Raw genomic sequence first — 14,742 nt, 5'->3', positions numbered from 1 at the left:
AGACAGCAAGGGGGGGCATTTGCCCAGAGCCTCTTTCTATAGCCCGTTGTGTTTTTCTCTTCAATGGGCCTTATTCCTAGTATAGATATAAAAGGCAAGCTGACCTTAGCAACAACTCACCTACCCTCTCATTAGCTGAGCTGCATGTCACTCAGTCTTGATGGAAGAAGAGGAGGAGAAGGAGGAGGAGATTGGATTTATAGCCCACCTTTCACTACCAGAAAGTCTCAGAGCACCTTACAATCTCCTTTCCCTTCCCCTCCCCACAACAAATACCCTGTTAGGTAGATGGAGCTGAAAGAGCTCTCACAGAAACTGCTCTCAAGAGGAACAGCTTGTGAGAACTTGAGACTGACTCAAGGTCACATCAGCAAGTGCATGTGGAGGAATGGGGAATGAAACCCGGTTCTCCCAGATAAGTCAGTACACTTAACCACTACACCAAACTCTATTTGAGTTTATTTAACTCCAGTAGCTTCCTAACACAAGATGTTAAGGTAAGCTATCAATGCTCTTAGAGAAAGTAGCTGATATCTCAAAGGAGACATTATTCTAACTGCAAGTTGATGTGTTTGGGACTTCCTGGAAGTAGACTATTTTGGGACGCATGTGAAAAAAACAAATAAAGCACCTTGGAATGGATAAAGGAACCTGCAAGTCAAGGAAATTTAAGCCAAAACCACAAGAGACTGGTCAGCAGAAGCATCCAGAAGGGATGTCTCCAAGCATGTGGACTCATATTGAATTAACCAATCAAACTAATCAAACAACCAATTAACCAATCAAACAAACTGCATAACCAATCAAAATTAACCAATCAAACAAACTGCATAACTAATCAAATCTGCTTTGTATAATTATGTGATGTCCAGGTTGGGAAATTCCTGGAGATTTGAGGGGTGAAGACTGGAGAGGGTGTGGTTTGAGGTGGGATGGGACTTCAGACAGGTACAATACCATAGACTCCACCCTCCAAACCAGCCATTTCCTCCTGGGGAACCATTGTTGCCAACCTCCAGATGAGTGGCAAACAAACACCCATATTAAGTGCAAGAGAAGAACATAAATAAGTATGTAAACAGTCCAATCCTGGAAATATTCAGAAAAAGGAAACCACGTGATGGTTTAAGTTTCACAATGTGGTTTCCTCAGGAACCGGACTGGGAATTCCTTTGAAGTGGAAGGATTTTTTCTGAATATTTCCAGGATTGGACTGTTTACATACTTATTTATGTCCTTCTCTTGCACTTAGTATGCGTGTTTGTTTGTCAGGGTATGACTTATGAAATATTTTGTATGGGAGTGATAATAGAATGTTTGAATTTTTCTAAACCACTTAGAATTTTTTTCTTGTGAGGCTGATTGTCACAGAACCCTTTGGGGTTTTCTCCTGCCACTCCTGGCCGCGATTCTCTGTTTGGTTGACACAACCTCCAGGTGAGTGCTGGAGATCACTCAGAATTACAACTGCTCTCCAGATGGCGGAGATAACATCCCCTGGAGAAAATGGCTGCTTTGCAGGGTGAACTTTGTGTCATTATACCCCATTGAGGTTGTTTCCCTCCTGCTATTGTCCACACTGTGGAGAAAGACTGTCCTTTTTCTAGATAGAGGCTGCAGGGATAGGGGATGAGATGGTAAGGTGAAGTTATATCAATTCCCCTATGGAAAACAGCCACCTTGAGGTGAATACTCTATGGCAGAGGTGTCAAACATGCGGCTCGGGGGCCAAATCAGGCCTTTGAAGGGTTCCTATCAGGCCCCCAAGTGGCTGTCATCTGCTTCTTTCTCCCTCTCTCTTGCTTCCTTCTGCATCACAACTTGCTTTGCCAGGCTTGCTCAATTCCACAGGAGCTACAGAGCAAAGCCTCTATTTTCTCCATTGGCTGAAGCTTCTCTCTTGGGGAGGAAGGGGGGGGGGGAGGAATAGTTTGCTTTGCCAGGCTCTCCCAGTTGCACAGCAGAGCTACTGAGCCAAGCCTCTCTTACTTCTATTGGCTGAGGCTCCTCCCCCTTCTGGCCCCCTGGGGAAGGAATGAAAGAGCCACAGCTTCCTTTGTCCAGCTCCCTGGATCCCATGGGAGAGATTCAAAGAAAGCACCTTTAAGACAAAGAGCTAATGTTTTAATTATGGTTTATTTCAAGTTGTTTTTTAAAAAAAAATCTTTGTGTTTATCTGTGTCCTTTATAAAGTTTATATCTCTGCTACCTAAAATTAAATGGGTACACATATGGCCTAGCCCAACATGGTTTGATCCAACAAGGTCTCATTTATATCAGATCCAGGCCTCATAACAAATGAGTTCGACACCCCTGCTCTATGGAGAAGGGCTGTCACACTTGTATATATAATGGAGCATAAATTAATAATATACTGTCATACATTGCTTATGAATCTCAAACAGTATTTTTCATCATTGTCAAATGTTCTGATTCACATGGCTAACAAGCAAGGCAAATCTGGAAACTCTATAAAAAAGAAACAAAATATGTCTTTTTATTGTTTGAAGCTGTTTGTTTAGATTGCTACATATTTAACACAAATAGCTTGTGAGCTCTAATTGGTAGATTTCTGTAAAAAGATACCCCTTGAGCCAGATAGAATAAAATATCAAATATGAATCATTCCACTGTAAATGGTAAATTTAATTTTGAAACATAAGATTTTCAGTGTTCACATGAGCCTTCTGTGTTTAGCAAGAGGATATTCTTTGATTTCTTTTGTTTCTTAAGAGCCATTCTTCTATGATAAAATTACTGGATTTGGGAGCTTTTTGCTTCAGGAGCTGGCTAAATCTTTCCCCAACAAGGGGAAAAAATAATACTGCATTTAACCTTAAATTTGTTCATTCTTTCATTTCTAAACTAAAAAGTATACAGAACTGTGTGTGAGATTTCATATACTTGGCATTCTAAGAACCAATTTCACATGTGTGGGTAAAAGAACATCAACTAAATTTCATACATCTCTGGTAGCTTCCACTACCATACTCCTTTCTCCATCACTGGGTGTATACCTGCATATCTATCAATAAATGGCTGTAAATTAGTTCAGGTGATTTTCCAGTAAACTGTTTTCTTATTTTTCTAAACTGTATGGGTATGCGCTAGATATCAGAAAATATTTGGGGCCAGGCAAAAGATTTGACCAATTCAAAGGCAAACAAACAACTGCTAGACAAAATAAAAAAATTATATAGGAAACTAAAATTATTTCAGGTATATCAAAAGGAAATATGAAGCAGCATTCTTCAGAACCGGCCCAAACTCAGCATGACTTTGAGTATAAAACATTGAATGGGTGCCACAAACAGACATATACAGCAATCTTCTCCTAGTGTTGTAAGTACATAATTCCAGAGGTTTAGTAATGAGAACAGGAAATATATATATATATATATATAAATATAAAATTCTTAGATCCCAAACTCAGTGTTTCAGGTAATCATTAGCTTTTAGGCTCAATCTCTATGCACACTATTTAAAAATTGTTTTTTGGTGCTGCCATGTAATTTTTAGAAGTTTGGAAAAGAAAAGTTGGGATTTCCCCCCAGACCTCTTTGGCTATTAATGGTGCTCTTGAGAGGTCAAAATACTGCAAAACACACATTTTACGGTTGCCAGTCTCTAGGTGGTGACTGGAGATTTCCTGGAAATACAACTGATCTCAAGGTAAAAGAGATGAGTTCCCATGGAGAAAATGGCTACTTTAGAAGGTAGACTGTATGACATTATAACCCACAGAGGTCTCTTCCCTCCCCAACCCCCACTGTACCCTGGATCCACCGCCAAAATAACCAGGAATTTCACAACCCATATTTGCCAACCCTACAGGGTCATCAAGTGTATAGAACTGATGGGACTCCCCTTTTCCTGCAACTTTGGAAGAAGATATAACCTTCACACACACACACATACACAAACTCAAATGCTAGTAGCGGCTGGACCAAAATATAATAATTTGCTTTTCCAGAACTGGAGTATCTCAGTATATATAAAAGGGAGACATCATTGTATTGGTAGCTAAAGCCATTCTGTACTCTTGCTTGTTGGAAATATGTATCTGTTTTGTATGTCCTTTGCAATGTTCTAAAGTTCCAGTCATTATAGGGTTAACACTGTGCCTGATTCCCTATTGTCTGCATGACATGGGAAGAAGATACTTCTGTAAATCAAGGTCTGCTTTGTCTGTTTGGTGAGTCAGGTGACTTCCTTTGTTCAGGCAGAGAGGTCAAGAAGGAGGAAGTAGTGTCCATTAAGCACATGATCTTCTAGTGTAAGCATGTAGTTCTATAGGGTTTGTTGTTTCACCTCCCAGTACCCTTTCCCTGTAGAAATAAATATGTTTTTGCTTTCTCCATGTTAAATGCCTCTCAATGGTTATTTGATCCAGTGATCTATCACACTGTTTGAGATAAAGAAATAGAATTTCAAACAGAATTCCCTAACAAAATTGATAGCAGAGCAGATGGTTCTTGGTTATTGCCATCAAGCTGGTAGCTTATAGCATGGACTGTTTTTTGAACTCTAAATGGTTTTTTAAAAATCTGGATCGCCTTTGAGAGCATTTAGAAAGCAATAGGCAAAAAGCTGCTATGCTGTACAGACAAGCCGCAATTTTAAAATGATGCCTTTTTTTCCCTCTTGCCATTACTGAGAGCGTTCTGACTTAAATGAGCTTTGAATTCAGATTGTCTCAATCTGGAAATGCTGGTACTTTTGTCTAAAAGCCTCAGATGTGCTAGAAAGAGAATTTTGGAGCTTTTAAACCCTTTTTCTGTGGATTACGCCAGAGACCTTGGAAAAGCCTTGCTGCAACCATGCGCGCACATTCACCCTCCTTTTTTCTCCAGTGAGGAAGGAAGAATCTTTAATCCTGCCCTGCCTGATTGCTGTGAAGAATGTTGAACCCAGAGAGAGGAGCCACTGGATCTTCTGTTTCCACATCTTCAGGAACAGCCACTGCAAATCTTGGTTTTGGTACCGTGAATAACCTACCAGTGATAGGATTTAGTACCCTGAAGTTAACTAAGAATAATTTCTCATTCTGGCTCTTGCTCCTAACGCAAAGACTTGAGATTTATGGAGCTGAATGAATTTTGTCTAAAAATCCCCCTGAGAATGAGCAAGAAAAATTAAATTATAAACGGCTAGACGGTTTTGCAAAAACTCTCATTTTAGAATCCTGAGCCATATGAAATTCCTGAATTGCACAATCTTAAAACTGCAAAATAAATGCTTGAATGCCTTAAAATAAATATAACAAAACTCCCATAAGCACTATTTATGATTTAAAGGGCAAAATATTTGGTTTTCAAGTGGAAGAAGGGGACCATGTGACTAAACGTCTGAAGGAATTTATGTGCTTGCAATCCAGACTACAGGAGCTTGGTGAACCTATTGCAGAACAAGACTTAATCTCAACTATATTAAAAGCTCTACCAAACAGCTACAAGCCAATTAAGCTGATTTTGAGACTGCAAAAAGATTTGAGTCTGGAAGGCCTGTTAAATGCTATCGAGGAGGAAGCAGTCTTCAGATCTGGGGACAAAGACACTGAACAAAGGAATGTTAAAGCACATGTTTCAAATGAGGGAACACGGGCGCCATCTCGCGGCCATAGAGATAATAGCAGCCGGAAATTTTTAAACCAGAAATTTTCCAAGCCACATGGCCCAAGTGGGAACAAAGAAAGGAACAGAGAAAGTACCATGCATGTTAATAATGTGAATTTTATTGGTGAAAAAGGAAGATTTTTGACTGATAGTGGATCTCCTATGCATATTTGTTGATATAAAGGCATGTTTTCAGTGTTGGATGAAAGTCAGAGACCTGAAATGATAGGTGCCGACCAGAAACCCTTACAAGTTTGTGGTGTGGGTGAGATCAAAATGAAATTGCTTACCACTGATGGAGATTTAATGCCAGTAAGACTGAAAAATGTAGCTTATGCACCTGCATCAATTGAGAATTTACTTTCAAGCCAAGTGCTTATAAGAAATAATTATGCTGTATATCTTGATGAAAGAGATGATAGTGAAATTATTCAGAAGAATTCTGGAATTAATTTTAAACTGGATGAAAGAAATGGAGTGCATTGTATTATGGACTTGTGAAAGGTCTGATGCTGTTGATGTTGTGGAAAAGACTGTTTGCCAGACTGAAGGCAGAAAGTGTGACCATAGGAGATGTGTTTATGCTTGGCATGTAAAGTTAGCACACAGATGCATGCAGAGTGTTGAGAAGTTGCTAAAGGGCTGTGGACTTGATGTTGTGCATTGTGATAAATCCAAGGAAAGATGTGATGTTTTTCTGAGAGCAAAAGGAACTGCACCTTGCTTCAGTGGAAAAAGCAGTGTGAACATATGAACATATGAAGCTGCCTTATACTGAATCAGACCCTTGGTCCATCAAAGTCAGTATTGTCTTCTCAGACTGGCAGCGGCTCTCCAGGGTCTCAAGCTGAGGTTTTTCACACCTATTTGCCTGGACCCTTTTTTGGAGATGCCAGGGATTGAACCTGGGACCTTCTGCTTTCCCAAGCAGATGCTCTACCACTGAGCCACCATCCCTCCCTGCATAATGAAAGGTTTTTGGAGACAATATTCAGTGATGTTGTTGGGCCTATAAAAGTTTCGAATGGGAGAAATAAATTTTTCTCAGTTTTCACAGAGGCAAAGACAAAATATAGCACTGTCTATATGCTCAAATCAAAAGATGAGACTCTTGATAAATTTAAAGAATATGTTGCCATGGTTAAAACAGATTTGGGCATGCACCTCAAAGCTTGCTGACAGATGGAGGTGGTGAATATTCCAATACTGAGTTTAAGAAGTTTCTGAAACCAGAAGGGATTGAACACAAAGTGACTGTCCCATACACTCCACAGCAGAATGGGAGTGCAGAGAGACTTAACTGTGTGTTACAGGAAATGACCAGAGCAACGCTCATGCATTCTGGATTACCTAAAGGCCTGTGGGCTGAAGCTGTAAATACAGCAGTGTATATCCACAATAGAATACCTTCAAAAGTAACAGGAATTATTCTGTTCCAGGCTTGGTTTGGCAAGAAGCAAGGACTTAAGCATATCAAAACTTTTGGAGCAAAAGCCTATGCATATGTTCCTAGAGAAAATAGAGGGAAGCTTGATGCAAGGACTAAGATTGGATTCATAGTAGGATATCCCTCAGTGGGAAAAGGCTACAGAGTCTATTATCCAAAGCTGAATAAGACCAAACATTGTAATGTTGTGTTTGTGGATGACAGTAGTTTGCCTAGAGCACTCTGTGTACCTGAATCTGATCCTGAGGTTAATGATGATGCTTCTGAAGATTGGTGTACCTGGTTACCTGTAGTGACCACCGGTGAATCGGCAGGTCTACCTTCTGAAGACTCTACTGAACCAGAAGGGACTCTACCAGACTGCAGGGAGCGACAGAACCGCCACTCATTTTAAGACAATCAGAAAGGAGCACAAAAGGGCAACCACCACAGAAATATGGATACTGTGACACTGTGAGATTTATAGAGACTATAAAACCTAAAGAGGAACCCAAGAACTGGAAACAAGTGTGTGATTTACCTAATGAAGAAAAGGAGAAATGGATTCAAGCAATGGAACAAGAGATACTATCCATTTATGAAAAAGATGTATGGACTTTTACAAAGCTACCTGCCGGAAAAAAGCCGATTGGATGCAAATAGGTCTACAAAATAAAGTACAGAGATGATGGAACTATAGACTTGTACAAAGTAAGGCTAGTAGCCAAAGGCTATGCACAAGAATTCGGAAATGATTATTCACAGACATTTGCACCAGTTATCAATAGTGCTACACTTAAAACACTACTGAGTGTGACAGCATCTAAAGATATGCTTGTAGAGCACCTAGACATTAAGACAGCATTTCTTAATGGTGAGTTATCAGAGGAAATCTATATGGAAATACCTGAAGGTTTTCAAGTCCCTGGCAAAGAGAAGCTATAGGAAAACTCCTGTACCTGAGTAAAACTACCAGACCTGATATAATAGCTGCTGTCGGAATACTGAGCAGAAAAGTTAGTTCGCCTAATCATCATGATTGGAATGCAGTAAAGAAACTTGCCAGATACTTAAAAGGGACTATGGACTTAAGACTGATCATTGAACCTTCTGAGAATCCCAGACTAGCTGGATACATGGATTCCAACTATGCAGAAGAATCGTGCAATTACAGATCAACCAGCGGATACTTGTTCTTCTATGGAAATGAACTTGTAGAATGGACTAGCAGAAAACTGACTATAGTGGCACAATCTACAGCAGAAGCTGAGTGTATGTCAGCAGCCAATGCCTGCAGTGAACTTGAATGGATTTTTCATCTGTTGAAAGACTTCAAGATAAAAGAACCTGTACCTATTGTAATGTTTGATGAAAATCAAGTTTGTATTGCTATTTGTAAAGGGGGATGTAGAACACCAAGAAGTAGATCTATTGGTATTAAATGTGAGCTAGTGAAAGATCTACACCAGAAGGGGCTGATTAAGATAGAATATTGTTGTACAGAAGCTATGGTAGTTGATATACTTACAAAACCATTACCTTTTGCTAGATTTGAACGTTTACGTGAAATGATGAATCTAGTTGATGTGACTGTTACAGTGAATAATGAGTAATGACTATTGAATGTATAATGACTTGCACATTAGGCATTGAGAAGGGGTGTTGGAAATATGCATCTGTTTTGTATGTCTTTTGCAATGTTCTAAAGTTCCAGTCATTATAGGGTTAACACTGTGCCAGATTCCCTATTGTCTGCATGACCTGGGAAGAAGATACTGACTGCTGTCAATCAAGTTCTAAAAGCAGGAAAACCTGTTTTGTCTGTTTGGTCAGTTAGTCAGGTGACTTCCTTTGTTCAGGCAGAGAGGTCAAGAAGAAGGAGGTAGTAGTCTCCATTAAGCACATGATCTTCTAGTGGAAGCATGTAGTTCTATAGTGTTTGTTGTTTCACCTCCCAGTACCCTTTCCTGTAGAAATAAATGTTTTTGCTTTCTCCATGTTAAATGCTTCTCAATGATTATTTGATCCAGCGATCCATTGCACTGTTTGAGATAAAGAAATAGAATTTCAAACAGAATTCCCTAACATTGCTGACCCCAAGAGTATCCTGTGTTCCATGTCTTGGTCATACCAAAGTATGATGGAATAGTGGGAACTGGCTATATATATATGTGTGTGTGTTTGTGTGTGTGCATGTATACAGAGAGAGAGAAAGAGAGAGAGAGCAATTGCCATTGCTTTCTCACAGACCTGATGTAAAGGCTGAGAAAGTGCATCAGACCATGGCCTGGATCTAATTAACAGCCAAGAGCAAGAATTTTTTAAATTCCTGGGATTTCAAGATAAAGAAGGAAGGTGCTCTTAGTGGTGCCAGAACCCCATGCCAAATAAATCACGAGAACGTTCATTTTTCTTATTTGTTCAGATGAACAGAAAGGTCAAAGGCATATTTCAGAGTGAGAAATATGATGATAAAACTTGTTTCTTACATCCATATTAAAGAAAGTAGAGAGAAAACCAACTTATTTGTAAAAAGGTGGCCTTATTTTATAAATTGCTGGAACAGTAAAGTACCATCTGTGTTGGATATACTTAAAATTAAATAATGTTAACATATTTTGGTAATTTGTTGTATTCAGCCTTCTCTCTGCTGTGTAAATTTGCACGTTTTCCTTATAAATCATTTTTTAAAAATGTCAGGAACAATTTAAATCAGCAACAAATATAGTCTCAGTAGATGAAGCCCATTCAGTGCTAGTCTGAGAATGTAACAGAGCAGATTAGATTGACTGCAAGAAGAGTTATTTATTTAGGCTTGTATCTCACCTTCCCCTACAAGCAGGCACAGGGTGGGTCACAATGTTCTTAAAACCATACAAAATTTTTTAAAAAATACAATCACAAAACAATTATAAGCTATTTATATCAATAAAAGCCTTCAGAAGTGCCAGCTAAATAATTTACTGATGAACTGGATGAGGTTCTAGTTTTGATGTAGCTGCAGAGCTAACCAGTAACAAACAAAAATCCAGCTAAAAATTTTAAAAAGGAATTCTTCACAGAGTGAACAGGCCAGCTCAAACTCCAAACTGGAAGTCTCACACTGCAGTACCAGTAACAAACAAAAAAATCACTGTGGAAAACTATTTATAACAATTTACTGATATCCTTCCAAAAATTATATTAATTTAATTTAATTTAATTTGCAATTTATACCCTGCCATATCCCACAAAGCGGGCTCAGGGCAGCTTACAACATTAAAATATTGCAATAACAATAAATAAAACATATCAAATTAAACACAAAGAATTTTAAATCTCATAAACGTAATACATACACATTAAAATAGAGGACCATAACTCCAACAATAGTACAGCCATAGTTCAGCAGTTGGTACAACTTCAACTAATTAACACTACTTATCACAGCTTCAGGTCATTGACACCACTTAAGGTTGTAACTCAGACTCTTGACCCAACTCAAGCACATAGATAGTAAAGTGCTGGGGGAAGGTTTCAGAGGATGCCCAGTAGATTAAAAGTCTGGCGGAAGAGCTCCATCTTACAGGACCTGCAAAACTTAGGTAAGTCCCACAGGGCCCAGATCTCCAATGGGAGCTCATTCGGCCAGATAGGGACCTGGATTGAAAAGGCCCTGGCCCTTGTTGAGGCCAACCGGGCATCCTTAGGACCAGGGATCACAAGAAGATGCGTAGATGATCTCAAAGATCGAGGGGGCTCACATGGGGAGAGGCAATCTCGAAGATATGCAGTCCTCAGGCTGTATAGGGCCTTAAAGGTAAGGACCACCTTGAAACAGATCCTGTACTCGATGGGGAGCCAATGCAGTTCGCACAGCACCAGCTGCATTTGTGCCCATATAGGCCTCAATGCTAATAACTGGGCTGCTGCATTCTGCACCCGCTGGAGTTTCCAGAACAGAGTCAAGGGCAGCCCCATGTAGAGAGAATTACAATAGTCTAATCTGGAGGTAACCGTTGTATAAATCACTGTGGCCAAATCATGGGATGCCAGATAGGGGGCCAGCTGCCAGGCCTGCCTCAGATGGAAAAAGGCAGTCCTTGCAGTGGTGGCAACCTGGGACTACCTCCAAGCTCTTCACCTCTGTTGATGGCACTAATGGAGTATCATCGAAGGGTGGGAGCCTGATTCCACTCCCCAACCCTTCCCCGATCCAGACACAGGATTTCTGTCTTAGATGGATTTAACTTCAGCCAGCTCTGACATAACCAACCAGCCACGGCTTGCAACGCCTCACGTAATTGATCTGTGGTGGAGTCACAGGTGGCCATCCATAAGCAGATAGAGCTGGGTGTCACCAGTGTACTGGTGGCAACCCAGCCCATACCTCCGGACCATCTGGGCAAGGGGGTGCATATAGATGTTAAATAACATCAGGGAAAGGATTGCCCCCTGTGGCATGCCACATTCAAGTGGGTGTCGCTGGGACAACTCCCCTCCCTTCATGCTCTGTCCCTGACCATGAAGAAAGGAGACTAGCCACTGTAAAGCTAGTCCCCGGATCCCCATGTCAGCAATGCGGTGGGCTAACACCTCATGGTTAGGGGTCCCAACCCTCCCGCCCTGGCGGGGGACCCCAGGATTTCCACCCTCTTCCCCCGCTCCCCCAAAAAACGGAAGCGGGGGGAGGGGGAAATGGCGAGCCGCTGCCGCCCCCTCCCCGCCCAGTGAAGCCGTAGGCGGCGGACCCGCCGGCGCCCAGCAGCAGGAGGAGGCGGCGGAGGAGCTGTCGGCCGAGGGCCTCGCTGGCGGCGTTGGCGCAGCAGAGGGGTAGCAGGAGCGCGGCGAGATCGGGCGCACCGGAGCAGCGGAGGCGGCGGAGCCAGGAGCGGCCGAGGGCGGTGAGGGAGCTCTTGGAGGGGTGCAGCACAGCCCCGCCAGCACCAGCGCGGCAGCGCCGGAGGCCGAGGAGAAGGCCCCGAGCCTCCGGCCCTGCTCTCCATGCCCGCGCCACCGCCCTGCTTCACCCAGGCCTCCAGCCTCAGGCGGCCGCGGAGGGGCGGGGAGGACGAGCGGGAGGAGGAGGGAGGGACAGCTGCTAGTGCGGCTGCGGCGCGGGAACCTGCGGCTGCGGCGCTTGTCACAGCCTTGATATTGGCTCCACCCCTAACATCTCCTGGCTCCACCCCCAAAGTCTCCTGGCTCCACCCCCAAAGTCCCCAGCTATTTCTTCAATTGGACTTGGCAACCCTACTCATGGTTGACCATATCAAATGCTGCTGAGAGGTCTAAAAGTGTCATGAGCCCTGACGAGGAGGAGCTGGAAGGGTTAACAGACCTGGAAGAGTTGCCAGCCAGTTCCTCAGCTCAACAAACAGCAGCTGGCCCATCAATCACTCTCTGGGCACCAGTGTCAGCTGTTGATGATCAATCTCCTCCGAGCTCTCCTCCTCCCATCTCAAGAGTTTGAAGCAGGCTCCGGAAAGAACTTTCAGAACGAAGACATGAGGCACGCCGATGCTTCAGATCTCTCAGCCCTGAGTTCTAGCAGAGTCACTGTCACCCAGGGAGCAGGCTGATTGAGACTCCCATATAGCTCCCACCCAGGACCTGGTAACCTTGTGGAAGCAACAAGTCAATTCCCTGGCTTACATCCACGCTCCTTCCTGATCCTGACCTTCTTGATTTCCTTGGCACGCTGACCTTGTGGCTTTTGGACATTGACTTCTGATTCCGGTTTGTGATTCTGCATTGGTGACTTGGCTCCTGCTTGACTTCCTGGACTTTGACCTTGGACTGGCTTTGAACTGGCTTTGCCTGGACCCTGAGAACGTGACAGATTGCTTCCACCTACACACTCACTCTACAAGATGGATGAGGAGGCAAGTGGAGGCTCTGGGCAGCTAGCAGCCTTGCTCACTCAGGTACAGCACCTCACTCAAATGGTGGCTCACCTGCAACAGCAGCAGCAAGCCACTGTCGCTGCCCCACCCAAATGCCCGGTGCTTCCCCCAGAGAAGTTCACTGGGAAGGTGGAGGAGCTTGCTGCATTCCTGGCACAGTGCAAACTGTATATTGAATTACGTGCCAGAGACTTCCCCAATGACAAGACCAAGGTATGCTTCATTGTCAGCCTCTTAAAGGGGCAGGCAGCTAAATGGGCTACCCCCTTGCTTCTAGCCCCATCACCCCTGCTGACTGACTACCAGGGCTTTCTGGATCATATGGCGGTAGCCTTTGCTAACCTCCAGCAAGCAGCCACCGCCAATCGGAAGATCCTGACCCTGAAGCAGGGTAGAGACTCGGTTTCCCAGTACTCCACCGAGTTCAAGCTTCTGGCCCAAGAACTGGCCTGGAATGAGGCTGCCCTCATGGACCAGTATACGGAGGAGCTGGCTGACAAAGTCCTTGATGAGCTGGCACGAGTAGACCGACCGGACACACTGCAAGGCCTAATCATGCTGTGTCTCCGCATCTATGGCCACCTGGAAAGCTGCTGCCAAGCGTGAAGGAGCACCCGTCCCTCTCAGCTGCCCCGCTGCCTAGCGATGGTGACAACCCTGATGCACACCAGTCCTGAGACTGACAACTCTGAGCCCATGCAACTTGGGGCTGCACGACCGCAGCTCACCCCCAAGGAAAAAGCACGGCGCTGCTCACAGAATCTCTGCCTGTACTGTGGAGGGGCGGAGCACTTCTCTTCCGGCTGCCCCGCCAAGCGCACCCAGCCGAGTACCGTGCCACCACCACCAGTAAAAGACCAGCCCCAAGTCCTCCGGCTTGGGGCACCTAGTCGAGTCCCCTGAACCCTACGTTACCGGTCACACTTGGCTTGCCAGATGGGCGCTGGCTGTTCGTCTATGCCATGGTCGACTCTGGGGCCGCCGGATGTTTCGTCGATGTGGCCTTTGTGAAGCAACACCAGATCCCTGTGCAGGACAAAGACACCCCAACCCTGGTCAAAGCCATTGATGGGCACCTCCTCCACTCCGGTGACCCGGGAGACCCACCCGGTCACGCTCCAGATCTAACACCATTATAAGTAAGTACAATTCGATGTTGCTCGATGCCCCACTTTCCCCTCATTCTGATACTCTCCTGGCTTGTAAAGCACAACCCCCTTGTGGACTGGGCAAAGGGAAAGCTGAGCTTCAAGGACCCTTGTCCTCACCAGGCCTGGTCGGCCACCCTGGCTGCCGCTGCCTTGGCTGCTGGTCCTCTACTTCCCCCAGCCTACACAGACTTTGCCGATGTCTTTGAGAAAAAGGGGGCCGACCAGCTCCCCCCTCACTGGCCTTATGACTGCGCCATCAATTTGGTACCAGGGGCACCCTTGCCTATAGGGCGGCTCTACCTCATGTTCGAACCGAATCTAGCAGCCCTGTGGGATTTCCTCGCCAAAAACCTGGAACGGGGTTTCATCTGGCCATCCACATCCCTGCTGTCCGCCCCTGTTCTCTTTGTCAAGAAGAAAGGCGGTGAGCTCTGGCCCTGCAATGACTACCGGGCCCTGAACAAAATCACTGTCCAGGACCGTTACCCTTTGCCACTGATCCCAGAACTACTGGATTGCCTTAAGGGGGCCCAGGTCTATACCAAGCTGGACCTCGGGGGCGTGTACAATTTGGTGTGGATCCATGCAGAAGACGAATGGAAGATGGCTTTCGGGACCCACTATGGCCAGTACGAGTATCTTGTGATGCCTTTCGGCCTGACCAA

This window comes from Heteronotia binoei, chromosome 3 (assembly GCF_032191835.1).
Source record: "Heteronotia binoei isolate CCM8104 ecotype False Entrance Well chromosome 3, APGP_CSIRO_Hbin_v1, whole genome shotgun sequence".
Classification (NCBI taxonomy): Eukaryota; Metazoa; Chordata; class Lepidosauria; order Squamata; family Gekkonidae; genus Heteronotia; species Heteronotia binoei.
Note: the sequence above shows the minus strand (reverse complement) of the source record.